We start from the raw sequence: 12,199 nt of genomic DNA on the forward strand, positions 1-12,199 counted from the left end.
GGGAGAGAAGAACAAGAAGGGGGCGGCTGTGGGGAGAGAAGAACAAGAAGGGGGCGGCTGTGGGGAGAGAAGAACAAAAAGGGAGCAGAGAAGCGGAAGAGGAAAAAAAGGGGGAAAAAGGGGGGGAAAGGGGTGGAAAAGGAAACAAGGGCTGAGGACGAAGAGGAAGAAAAAAACGATGGGCAGCTGTGAGAAGACTACAAAAAAGGGCGGCTGTGGGGAGAGAAGAAAAAAAGGGGGCGGCTGTGGGGAGAGATGAAAAAAGGGAGCAGAGGAGCGGAAGAGGAAAAAAGGGGGAAAAAGGGGGGGAAGGGGTGGAAAAGGAAACAAGGGCTGAGGACGAAGAGTAGAAAAAAGGGGGGGCTGTGAGAAGAGTAGAAGAAACAAATGGGGGATAGAGGAGCGGAAGAGGAAAAAAAGGGGGCGGCTGTGGGAAAAGAAAGAAAATGAGCGGCACGGGGGCGGAAAGGGAAAAAACGGCGCACGGGGGCGGAAAGGGAAAAAACGGCGCACGGGGGCGGAAAGGGAAAAAACGGGCGGCTGTGGGGAGAGAGGAAAAAAGGGGCGAAAAAGAAGTGGAAGAGGAAAGGGGGGGAAGGGGCGGAAGACGGAAAAAACGGATGGGGGGAAGGGGCGGAAGACGGAAAAAACGGATGGGGGGAAGGGGCGGAAGACGGAAAAAACGGAGGGGGGGAAGGGGCGGAATGGGAAAAGAAAGGAGCAGCAGTGGGAAGAGTAGAAAAAAGGGACCGGCCTTGGGAAGAGTAGAAAAAAAAAGGGGGCAGAGGAGCAAAAGAGGAAAACAGGGGGCAGCTGTGGGGAAGGGAAGAAAAAAAAAGGGGTCGGATGTAGGGAAAGGAAGAAAAAAGGGGGAAGAGGTGCAGAAGAGGTAAAAAAGGGGGCGTCCTTAGGGATAGAAGATAAAACGGGGGAAAAGGGGCGGAAGAGGAAAAAGGGGGGGTAAAGGGGCGGAAGAGAAAAGAAGGGGGCGGCTGTGGGGAAGGGAAGAAAAAAGGGGGGCAGGAGGGCGGAAAGGGAAAAAAAGGGGCAGTGTGGCAAAAGAGGAAAAAAAGGGGGCGGCCTTGGGGAGAGGAAAAAAAATGGGGGGGAAAGGGGCGGAAGAGGGGAAAAAGGGGGCAACTGTGGGGAGAGAAGAAAAAAACAGGGGGAAAAGGGGCGGAAGAGAAGAAAAAAGGGGGCTGAGGAGGAAGAGGAGATAAAAAAAATGATGGGCGGCTGTGAGAAGTATAGAAAAAAGGGGGGGGTTGTGGGAAGAGGAGAAGAAACAAATGGGGGACAGAAGCAGAAGAGGAAAAAAGGGGGTAAAAAGGGGCAGAAGAGTTAAAGAAGGGGGGAAAAGGGGCAGAAGACGGAAAAGGGGGAGGGAAAGGGGCGGAAGACGAAAAAGAGGGGGGAAAAAGGGGCGGAAGACGAAAAAGAGGGGGGAAAAAGGGGCGGAAGACGAAAAAGAGGGGGGAAAAAGGGGCGGAAGACGAAAAAGAGGGGGGAAAAAGGGGCGGAAGACGAAAAAGAGGGGGGAAAAAGGGGCGGAAGACGAAAAAGAGGGGGGAAAAAGGGGCGGAAGACGAAAAAGAGGGGGGAAAAAGGGGCGGAATGGGAAAAGGGGCAGCAGTGGGAAGAGTAGAAAAAAGGGGGCTGGGGAGGAAAAGGAGGAAAAAAATTACAGTCAGCTATGGGAATAGTAGGAAAAAGGGGGGGCTGTGGGAAGGAAGAAGAAACAAGTGGGGGACAGAAAGGTGGAAGATGAAAAAAGGGGGACAGAGGGGTGGAAGAGGAACATAAAGTGGGGTAGAGGGTGTAAGAGAAGAAAAAGAGGGCTTGGAAGGAAGAGGAAAAAAATAGGGGCAGCCGTTTGGAAGAGAAGAGAAAAAAGGGGTGGCTGTGCAGAAGAGACGAGACAAAAGGGGCAGCCGTTCGGAAGAGAAAAAACAGGGGGGCGGTGGAGGAAAAAATGGGGGGGAGAGGGGCGGAAGAGGAAAAAAAGGGGGCAGCTGTGGGGAGACCAGAAAAAGGGGGGCAGGGGGGCGGAAAGAGAAAGAAGTGGCAGCCTTGGGGAGAGAAGAAAAAAGGGGGCAGGGGAGGAAGAGGAGGAAAAAAACGACGAGCAGCTGTGGGACGAGTAGAAAAAAAGGGGGGGCTGTGGGACGAGTAGAAAAAAGGGGGGGAAGGGGCAAAAGACGGAAAGGGGGGGAAAGGGGCAGAAGAGAAGAAAAAAGGGGGTTGGGGAGGAAGAGGAGGAAAAAAAGACAGGCGGCTGTGGGGAAGGTAAGAGAAAAAAAGGCGGTGGCTGTGGGGAAAGGAAGAGAAAAGAAGGGGGCTGGGGAGGAAGAGGAGGAAAAAGAGACGGGCGGCTGTGGGGAAGGGAAGAGGAGGAAAAAGAGACGGGCGGCTGGGAAGGAAGAAGAAACAAAGGGGGGACAGATGGGTGGAAGAGGAAAAAAATATGGGGTAAAGAGGGTAAGAGAAAAAAAGGGGGGCAGCTGTTGGAAAAGAAGAAAAAGGGGGCTGGGAAGGAAGAGGAAAAAAGGGGGTGGCCGTTCGGAAGAGAAGAAAAAAGGGGGTGGCGGGGGAAGAAAAGAAGAAAAGAAGAAAAAGGGGGCTGGATGGGTAGAAAAGAAAAAAAAAGGGAGCAGGGGGGTGAAAAGAAGGAAAAAAGGGGGGCGGTGGGAAGAGAAGAAAGAAGGGGGCAGAGGAGGAAAAAAAGGGGGGAGAGAGGCAGAAGAGGAAAAAAGGGGGCGGCTGTGGGGAGAGAAGAAAGAAGAAGGGGGGCAGGGCGGCGGGGAGGGAAGAAAAGGCACAGGGGGGCGGAAGAGGAAAAAAGGGGGGGGAGAAAAGGGGCGGAAGAGGGGAAAAAAGGGGGGGAGAAAAGGGGCGGAAGAGGGGAAAAAAGGGGGCAGCAGTGGGAAGAGAAGAAAAAAGGGGGCTGGGGAGGAAGAGGAGGAAAAAAACAACGAGCAGCTGTGGGATGAGTAGTAAAAAGGGGGAAGGGGGCGGCTGTGGGGGGAGAAGAAAAAAAAAGGGGGCGGCTGTAGGGGAAGGAGAAAAAAAGGGGGCAGAGGATCGGAAGGCGAAAAAAAGGGGGGAAAAGGATCGGAAGAGAAAAAAAGGGGTAAAAGGGGGGGAAAGGGGTGGAAAAGGAAACAAGGGCTGAGGACGAAGAGGAAGAAAAAAACAATGGGCGGCTGTGAGAAGAGTAGAAAAAAGGGGGGGCTGTGAGAAGAGTAGAAGAAACAAATGGGGGACAGAGGGGCGGAAGAGGAAAAAAGGGGGGAAAGGGGCGGAAGAGGAAAAAAGGGGGGAAAGGGGCGGAAGAGGAAAAAGGGGGCGGCTGTGGGGAGAGAGAAAAAAAAGGGGGCGGCTGTGTGAAAAGAAAGAAAATGAGCGGCATGGGGGCGGAAAGGGAAAAAATGGGGCAAAGGGGCGGAAGAGAAAAGAAGGGGGCGGCTGTGGGGAGAGAAGAACAAAAAGGGGGCTGCTGTGGGTAAAGGAAGAAGAAGGGGGGCAGGGGGGCAGAAAGGAAGAAAAAGGGGGCAGAGGAGCAGAAGAGGTAAAAAAGGGAGCAGCCCTGGGGAGAGAAGAAAAAGGGGGGGAAAGGGGCGGAAGACGGAAAAAGGGGGCGGCTGTAAGGAAGGGAGGAAAAAAGGGGGCTGGGGAGGAAGAGGAGGAAAAAAACAACGGGCAGCTGTGGTAATAGTAGAAAAAGGGGGTGGCTGTGGGAAGGAAGAAGAAACAAAATGGGGACAGAAATGCAGAAGATGAAAAAAGAGGGACAGAGGGGCGGAAGAGGAAAGAAGGGGGGGGAAGGGGCGGAAGAGGAAAGAAGGGGGGGGAAGGGGCGGAAGAGGAAAGAAGGGGGGAGAAGGGGCGAAAAAGGAAAAAGAGGGGGGGAAGGGGCGAAAAAGGAAAAAGAGGGGGGGAAGGGGCGAAAAAGGAAAAAGAGGGGGGGAAGGGGCGAAAAAGGAAAAAGAGGGGGGGAAGGGGCGAAAAAGGAAAAAGAGGGGGGGAAGGGGCGGAAGACGGAAAAAACGGAGGGGAAAAAGGGGCAGAATGGGAAAAGAAAGGGGCAGCAGTGGGAAGAGTAGAAAAAAGGGACCGGCCTTGGGAAGAGTAGAAAAAAAAAACGGGGGCAGAGGAGCAAAAGAGGAAAACAGGGGGCAGCTGTGGGGAAGGGAAGAGAAAAAGGGGTCGGATGTAGGGAAAGGCAGAAAAAAGGGGGAAGAGGTGCAAAAGAGGTAAAAAAGGGGGCGTCCTTAGGGATAGAAGATAAAAGGGGGCGGAAAAGGGGCGGACGAGGAAAAAAAGGGGGCGGAAAAGGGGCGGACGAGGAAAAAAAGGGGGCGGAAAAGGGGCGGACGAGGAAAAAAAGGGGGGGGAAGGGGCAGACGAGGAAAAAAAGGGGGCGGCTGTGGGGAATGGAAGAAGAAAGAGGGGGCAGCTATGGGGAAAGGAAGACATTGGGGCAGGGGTCGGAAAGGAAAAATAGGGGCAGGGGGCGGAAGAGATAAAAAAGGGGGCGGCCTTGGGGAGAGAAGTACAAAGTGGGGGCAAAGGGGCGGAAGAGGAAAAAAGGTGGGGCAAAGGGGCGGGTATGGGAAAAGGAAGACAAAGGGGGCCACGGGGGCAGAAAGGGAAAAAACGGGGCAGGGGGGCGGCTGTGGGGAGAGAAAAAAAAAAGGGGGGGAGAAAAGGGGCGGAAGACGGAAAAAAGGGGGGGAGAAAAGGGGCGGAAGAGGGGAAAAAGGGGGCAGCAGTGGGAAGAGTAGAAAAAAGGGGGCTGGGGAGGAAAAGGAGGAAAAAAAATTACAGTCAGCTGTGGGAATAGTAGAAAAAAGGGGGGGCTGTGGGAAGGAAGAAGAAACAAATGGGGGACAGAAAGGCGGAAGATGAAAAAAGGGGGACAGAGGGGTGGAAGAGGAACATAAAGTGGGGTAGAGGGGGTAAGAGAAGGAAAAGGAAGCTTGGAAGGAGGAGGAAAAAAAATAGGGGCAGCCATTTAGAAGAGAAGAAAAGAGGGGGTGGCTGTGCAGAAGAAAAGAAAAGAAACAAGGGGAGCAGGGGGGCGAAAAGAAGGAAAAAAAGGGGGGAAAAAGGATCGGAAGAGAAAAAAAGGGGGGAAAAAGGATCGGAAGAGAAAAAAAGGGGGAAAAAGGATCGGAAGAGAAAAAAAGGGGGAAAAAGGATCGGAAGAGAAAAAAAGGGGGAAAAAGGGGGTGAAAGGGGTGGAAAAGGAAACAAGGGCTGAGGATGAAGAGGAAGAAAAAAACGATGGGCAGCTGTGAGAAGAGTAGAAAAAAGGGGGGGCTGTGAGAAGAGTAGAAGAAACAAATGGGGGACAGAGGGGCAGAAGAGGAAAAAAGGGGCGGCTGTGAAGAGAGAGAAAAAAGGGGGCGGCTGTGGGAAAAGAAAGAAAATGAGCGGCATAGGGGCAGCTGTGGGAAAAGAAAGAAAATGAGCGGCATGGGGGCAGAAAGGGAAAAACAGGGCAAAGGGGCAGAAGAGAAAAAAAAGGGGCAGCTGTGGGGAGAGAAGAAGAAAAAGGGGGGGCAGGGGCGGAAGAGGGGAAAAAGGGGGGGGCAGGGGCGGAAGAGGGGAAAAAGGGGGGGGCAGGGGCGGAAGAGGGGAAAAAGGGGGCAGCTGTGAGAAAGGGAAGAAAAAAGGGGGCTGGGGAGGAAGAGGAGGAAAAAAACAACGGGCAGCTGTGGTAATAGTAGAAAAAGGGGGCGGCTGTGGGAAGGGGAGAGAAAAAGGGGGGGCTGTGGGAAGGAAGAAGAAACAAAATGCAGACAGAAAGGCAGAAGAGGAAAAAAGGGGGACAGAGGGGTGGAAGAGGAACATAAAGTGGGGTAGAGGGGCTAAGAGAAGAAAAATAGGGCTTGGAAGGAAGAGGAAAAAAATAGGGGCAGCCGTTTGGAAGAGAAGAGAAAAAAAGGGGTGGCTGTGTGGAAGAGAAGAAACAAGGGGAGCAGGGGGTGAAAAGAAGGAAAAAAGACGGGCAGCTGTGGGGAAGGGAAGAGAAAAAAGGAGGTTGGGGAGGGGAAGAGAAAAAAGGAGGTTGGGGAGGAAGCGGAGGAAAAAAGACGGGCGGCTGTGGGAAGGGAAGAGAAAAAAAGGGGGTTGGGGAGGAAGAGGAGGAAAAAAGACGGGCAGCTGTGGGAAGGGAAGAAACAAAAAGGGGACAGAAGGGCAGAAGAGGAAAAAAACTGGGGTAAACAGGGTAAGAGAAAAAAAGGGGGCTGAACGGGTAGAAAAGAAGGAGGGGGGCAAAGGGGCAGAAGAAGTAAGAAAGGGGGCAGCCCTGGGGAGAGAAGAAAAAAGGGTGGGCAAAGGGGCGAAAGAGGGAAAAGAAGGGGGGCAGGGGGGCAGAAGGGAAGAAAAAGGGGGGCAGGGGGGCAGAAGGGAAGAAAAAGGGGGCAGCCCTAGGGAGAGAAGAAAAAAGGGTGGGGAAAGGGGCGGAAGAGGGGAAAAAGGGGGCTGGGGAGGAAGAGGAGGAAAAAAACGACGGGCGGCAGTGGGAAGGGGAGAGAAAAAGGGGGCGGCTGTGGGAAGGAAGAAGAAACAAAAGGGGGACGGAAAGGCAGAAGAGGAACATACAGTGGGGTAGAGGAGGTAAGAGAAGAAAAGAAACAAGGGGGGAGCAGCGGGGGGCGAAAAGAAGGAAACAAGGGGGGAGCAGCGGGGGGCGAAAAGAAGGAAACAAGGGGGGAGCAGCGGGGGGGGCGAAAAGAAGGAAACAAGGGGGGAGCAGCGGGGGGGGCGAAAAGAAGGAAACAAGGGGGGAGCAGCGGGGGGGGCGAAAAGAAGGAAACAAGGGGGGAGCAGCGGGGGGGCGAAAAGAAGGAAACAAGGGGGGAGCAGCGGGGGGGGCGAAAAGAAGGAAACAAGGGGGGAGCAGCGGGGGGGGCGAAAAGAAGGAAACAAGGGGGGAGCGGGGGGGGCGAAAAGAAGGAAACAAGGGGGGAGCGGGGGGGGCGAAAAGAAGGAAACAAGGGGGGAGCGGGGGGGGCGAAAAGAAGGAAAAAAGGGGGGAGCGGGGGGGGGCGAAAAGAAGGAAAAAAGGGGGGAGCAGGGGGGGCGAAAAGAAGGAAAAAAGGGGGGAGCAGGGGGGGCGAAAAGGAAAAAAAAGACGGGCGGCTGTGGGGCAGGGAAGAGGAAAAAAAAGACGGGCGGCTGTGGGGCAGGGAAGAGGAAAAAAAAGACGGGCGGCTGTGGGGCAGGGAAGAGGAAAAAAAAGACGGGCGGCTGTGGGGCAGGGAAGAGGAAAAAAAAGACGGGCGGCTGTGGGGCAGGGAAGAGGAAAAAAAAGACGGGCGGCTGTGGGGCAGGGAAGAGGAAAAAAAAGACGGGCGGCTGTGGGGCAGGGAAGAGGAAAAAAAAGACGGGCGGCTGTGGGGCAGGGAAGAGGAAAAAGGGGGCAGCTGGGAAGAAAGAATATACAAAAGGGGGACAGAAGGGCGGAAGAGGAAAAAAACTGGGGTAAAGGGAGTAAGAGAAAAAAGGGGGGCAGCTGTTGGAAAAGAAGAAAAAGGGGGCTGGGAAGGAAGAGCAAAAAAAGGGGCGGCAGTTCGAAAGAGAACAAAAAAGGGGGTGGCTGTGAGGAAGAGAAGAGGAAAAGGGGGTGGCGGGGGAAGAAAAGAAGGAAAAGGTGGCTGGACAGGTAGAAAAGAAAATGGGAGCAGGGGGGCGAAAAGAAGGAAAAAAGGGGGGCAAAGGGGCAGAAGAGGAAAAAAGGGGCAGCTGTGAGGAGAGAAGAAAAAAAGGGGGGCAGAGGGGCGGAAGACAAAAAGGGGGGGAAAGGGGCAGAATTGGAAAAAAGGGGTCGGCAATGGAAAGAGTAGAAAAAAGGTGGCGGCTGTAAGAAGAGTAGAAAAAAAAGGGGAGCAGAGGAGCAAAAGAGGAAAAAAGAGGGTGGCTGTGGGGAGAGAAAAAAAGGGGTTGGCTATAGGGAAAGGAAGAAAAAGGGGGGAAAGGGAAAAAAGGGGCAAGGAGGCGGAAGAGGTAAGAAGGGGGGTGGCCTTTGGGAGAGAAGAAAAAAAGGCAGGGGAAGGGGCGGAAAAGGGGGAAAAAGGGGGGGAAAGGGGGCAGCTGTGGGGAGAGAAGAAAAAAAGGCAGGGGAAGGGGCGGAAAAGGGGGAAAAAGGGGGGGAAAGGGGGCAGCTGTGGGGAGAGAAGAAAAAAAAGGCGGGCACAGGGGCGGAAGAGGAAAAAAGGGGGGAAGGGGCGGAAGAGGAGGAAAAAAAGACAGGCAGCTGTGGGGAAGGGAAGACAAAAAAAGGGGGCGGCCTTGGGGAGAAAAGAAAACAGGGGGGCGTTGGGGCAAGAGAAAAAACAGGGGGGCGGTGGAGGAAGAAATGGGGGGGAGAGGGGTGCAAGAGGAAAAAAGGGGCAGCTGTGGGGAGACCAGAAAAAGGGGGGCAGGGGGGCGGAAAGGGAAAAAAGGGGGGGCTGTGGGACGAGTAGAAAAAAAGGGGGGAAGGGGCAAAAGACGGAAAAGGGGGGGAAAGGGCAGAAGAGAAGAAAAAAGCGGGTTGGGGAGGAAGAGGAGGAAAAAAACGCAGGCAGTTGTAGGGAAGGGAAGACAAAAAAAGGGGGCGGCTGTGGGAAGAGTAGAAAAGGCAGCTGTGGGGAAAGGAAGAGAAAAAAAGGGGGGGCTGGGGAGAAAGAGGAGGAAAAAAGGGGGCAGCTGGGAAGGAAGAAGAAACAAAGGGGGGACAGAAGGGTGGAAGAGGAAAAAAATATAGGGTAAAGGGGGTAAGAGAAAAAAAGGTGGGCGGCCGTCTGGAAGAGGAAGAAAAAAGGGGGCTGGATGGGTAGAAAAGAAAAAAATGGGAGCAGGGGGGCGGAAGAGGGGAAAAAAGGGGGGGAGAAAAGGGGCGGGAGAGGGGAAAAGAGGGGGCAGCAGTGGGAAGAGAAGAAAAAAGGGGGCTGGGGAGGAAGAGGAGGAAAAAAACAACGAGCAGCTGTGGGACAAGTAGTAAAAAGGGGGTGGCTGGGGGAGAGAAGAAAAAAAAGGGGGGAAAAAGGGGGAAAGGGGGGAGAAAAGAAAAATGGGGAGAAAAGGAGCGGAAGAGGAAAAAATGGGGGGAGAAAAGGGGGCAGCAGTGGGAAGAGAAGAAAACGGGGCTGGGGAGGAAGAGGAGGAAAAAAACGACAAGCAGCTGTGGGACAAGTAGAAAAAAGGGGGCGGCTGGGCGGAGAGATAAAAAAAGGGGGGAAGGGGGGAAAAGGGGGGAAAGGGGGAAAAGGGGGAGAAGAAAAAAGGGGGAAAAGGGGGAGAAGAAAAAAAGGGGGGGAAGCGGGGAAAAGGGGGGAGAAGAAAAAAGGGGGGGAAGCGGCGGAAGATGAGGAAAAAGAGACAGGCGGCTGTAGAAAGGGAAGAGGAGGAAAAAAAGACGGGCGGCTGTAGGGAAGGGAAGAGAAAAAAGACGGGCGGCTGTGGGGAAGGGAAGAGAAAAAAGGGGGTAGCTAGGAAGGAAGAAGAAACAAGGCGGGGACAGAAGGGTAGAAGAGGAAAAAAAACTGGGGTAAAGGGGTAAGAGAAGAAAAGAGGGGGCTGGGCAGGAAGAGGAAGAAAAAGGGGCGCGGCCGTGAGTAAGAGAGGAAAAAAAAGGGGTGCGGCCGTGAGGAAGAGAGGAAAAAAAATAGGGGCTGGACGGGAAGAAAAGAAAAAAAGAGGGGAGCAGGGGAGCAGCGGGGGAAGAGAAAAAAAACAGACGGCTGGCTAGGAAGGAAGGGGGGAAAAAAAGGGGGCAGAGGAGCAGAAGGGAAAAAAAGGGGGCAGCTGTAGGGAGAGAAGAAAGAGGGGGACAGAAGGGCGGAAGAGGAAAAAAGGGGGGGAAAGGGGCGGAAGAGGAAAAAAGGGGGGGAAAGGGGCGGAAGAGGAAAAAAATAGGGGCAGCCGTGAGGAAGAGAAGAAGAAAAGGGGGCAGAGGGGCAGAAGAGGAAAACAACAAAGGGGGCGGCACTGGGAAGAGAAGAAAAGAGGGGGCTGGAGAGAGAGAGTAGAAAAACAGGGGGCAGTAGGGCAGAAGAGAAAAGTAGAAGGGGGGCAGAGGGGATAAGGGAAGAAAAAAGGGGCCTGGGGAGGAAGCGGGAAAAAAAGGGGGGGGAAAGAGGCGGAAGAGGAAAAAAAGGGGGGGGAAGGGGCGGAAGAGGGGAAAAAGGGGGCAGCTGTGAGGAAGGGAAGAAAAAAAGCGACGGGCAGCTGTGGCAATAGTAAAAAAAGGGGGAGGCTGTGGGAAGGGGAGAGAAAAAAGGGGGGGCTGTGGGAAGGAAGAAGAAACAAAATGGGGACAGAAAAGCAGAAGAGGAAAAAAGGGGGACAGAGGGGTGGAAGAGGAACATAAAGTGGGGTAGAGAGGGTAAGAGAAGAAAAAGGAGGCTTTGAAGGAGGAGGAAAAAAAATACAGGCAGCTGTGCAGAAGAGAAGAAAAGAGGGGGTGGCTGTGCAGAAGAGAAGAAGAAAAGGGGGCGGTGGGGGAGGAAAAGAAACAAGGGGAGCAGGGGGGCGAAAAGAAGGAAAAAATGGGGGCGGTGGGAAGAGAAGAAAGAAGGGAGCAGAGGAGAGGAAGAGGAAAAAAGGGGGCGGCTGTGGGGAGAGACGAAAAAAGGGGGGAAGGGGCGGAAGATGGAAAAAACAGAGGAAAAGAAAGGGGGCGGCTGTGGGGAGGGGAAGACAAGAAAGGGGGCGGCTGTGGGGAGGGGAAGACAAGAAAGGGGGCGGCTGTGGGGAGGGGAAGACAAGAAAGGGGGCGGCTGTGGGGAGAGACGAAAAAAGGGGGGAAGGGGCGGAAGATGGAAAAAACAGAGGAAAAGAAAGGGGGCGGCTGTGGGGAGGGGAAGACAAGAAAGGGGGCGGCTGTGGGGAGGGGAAGACAAGAAAGGGGGCGGCTGTGGGGAGAGACGAAAAAAGGGGGGAAGGGGCGGAAGATGGAAAAAACAGAGGAAAAGAAAGGGGGCGGCTGTGGGGAGGGGAAGACAAGAAAGGGGGCGGCTGTGGGGAGGGGAAGACAAGAAAGGGGGCGGCTGTGGGGAGGGGAAGACAAGAAAGGGGGCGGCTGTGGGGAGGGGAAGACAAGAAAGGGGGCGGCTGTGGGGAGGGGAAGACAAGAAAGGGGGCGGCTGTGGGGAGGGGAAGACAAGAAAGGGGGCGGCTGTGGGGAGGGGAAGACAAGAAAGGGGGCGGCTGTGGGGAGGGGAAGACAAGAAAGGGGGCGGCTGTGGGGAGGGGAAGACAAGAAAGGGGGCGGCTGTGGGGAGGGGAAGACAAAAAAGGGGGCGGCTGTGGGGAGGGGAAGACAAGAAAGGGGGCGGCTGTGGGGAGGGGAAGACAAAAAAGGGGGCGGCTGTGGGGAGGGGAAGACAAAAAAGGGGGCGGCTGTGGGGAGGGGAAGACAAAAAAGGGGGCGGCTGTGGGGAGGGGAAGACAAAAAAGGGGGCGGCTGTGGGGAGGGGAAGACAAAAAAGGGGGCGGCTGTGGGGAGGGGAAGACAAAAAAGGGGGCGGCTGTGGGGAGGGGAAGACAAAAAAGGGGGCGGCTGTGGGGAGGGGAAGACAAAAAAGGGGGCGGCTGTGGGGAGGGGAAGACAAAAAAGGGGGCGGCTGTGGGGAGGGGAAGACAAAAAAGGGGGCGGCTGTGGGGAGGGGAAGACAAAAAAGGGGGCGGCTGTGGGGAGGGGAAGACAAAAAAGGGGGCGGCTGTGGGGAGGGGAAGACAAAAAAGGGGGCGGCTGTGGGGAGGGGAAGACAAAAAAGGGGGCGGCTGTGGGGAGGGGAAGACAAAAAAGGGGGCGGCTGTGGGGAGGGGAAGACAAAAAAGGGGGCGGCTGTGGGGAGGGGAAGACAAAAAAGGGGGCGGCTGTGGGGAGGGGAAGACAAAAAAGGGGGCGGCTGTGGGGAGGGGAAGACAAAAAAGGGGGCGGCTGTGGGGAGGGGAAGACAAAAAAGGGGGCGGCTGTGGGGAGGGGAAGACAAAAAAGGGGGCGGCTGTGGGGAGGGGAAGACAAAAAAGGGGGCGGCTGTGGGGAGGGGAAGACAAAAAAGGGGGCGGCTGTGGGGAGGGGAAGACAAAAAAGGGGGCGGCTGTGGGGAGGGGAAGACAAAAAAGGGGGCGGCTGTGGGGAGGGGAAGACAAAAAAGGGGGCGGCTGTGGGGAGGGGAAGACAAAAAAGGGGGCGGCTGTG

Source organism: Rissa tridactyla, chromosome 7 (assembly GCF_028500815.1).
Source record: "Rissa tridactyla isolate bRisTri1 chromosome 7, bRisTri1.patW.cur.20221130, whole genome shotgun sequence".
In the NCBI taxonomy this organism is placed as follows: Eukaryota; Metazoa; Chordata; class Aves; order Charadriiformes; family Laridae; genus Rissa; species Rissa tridactyla.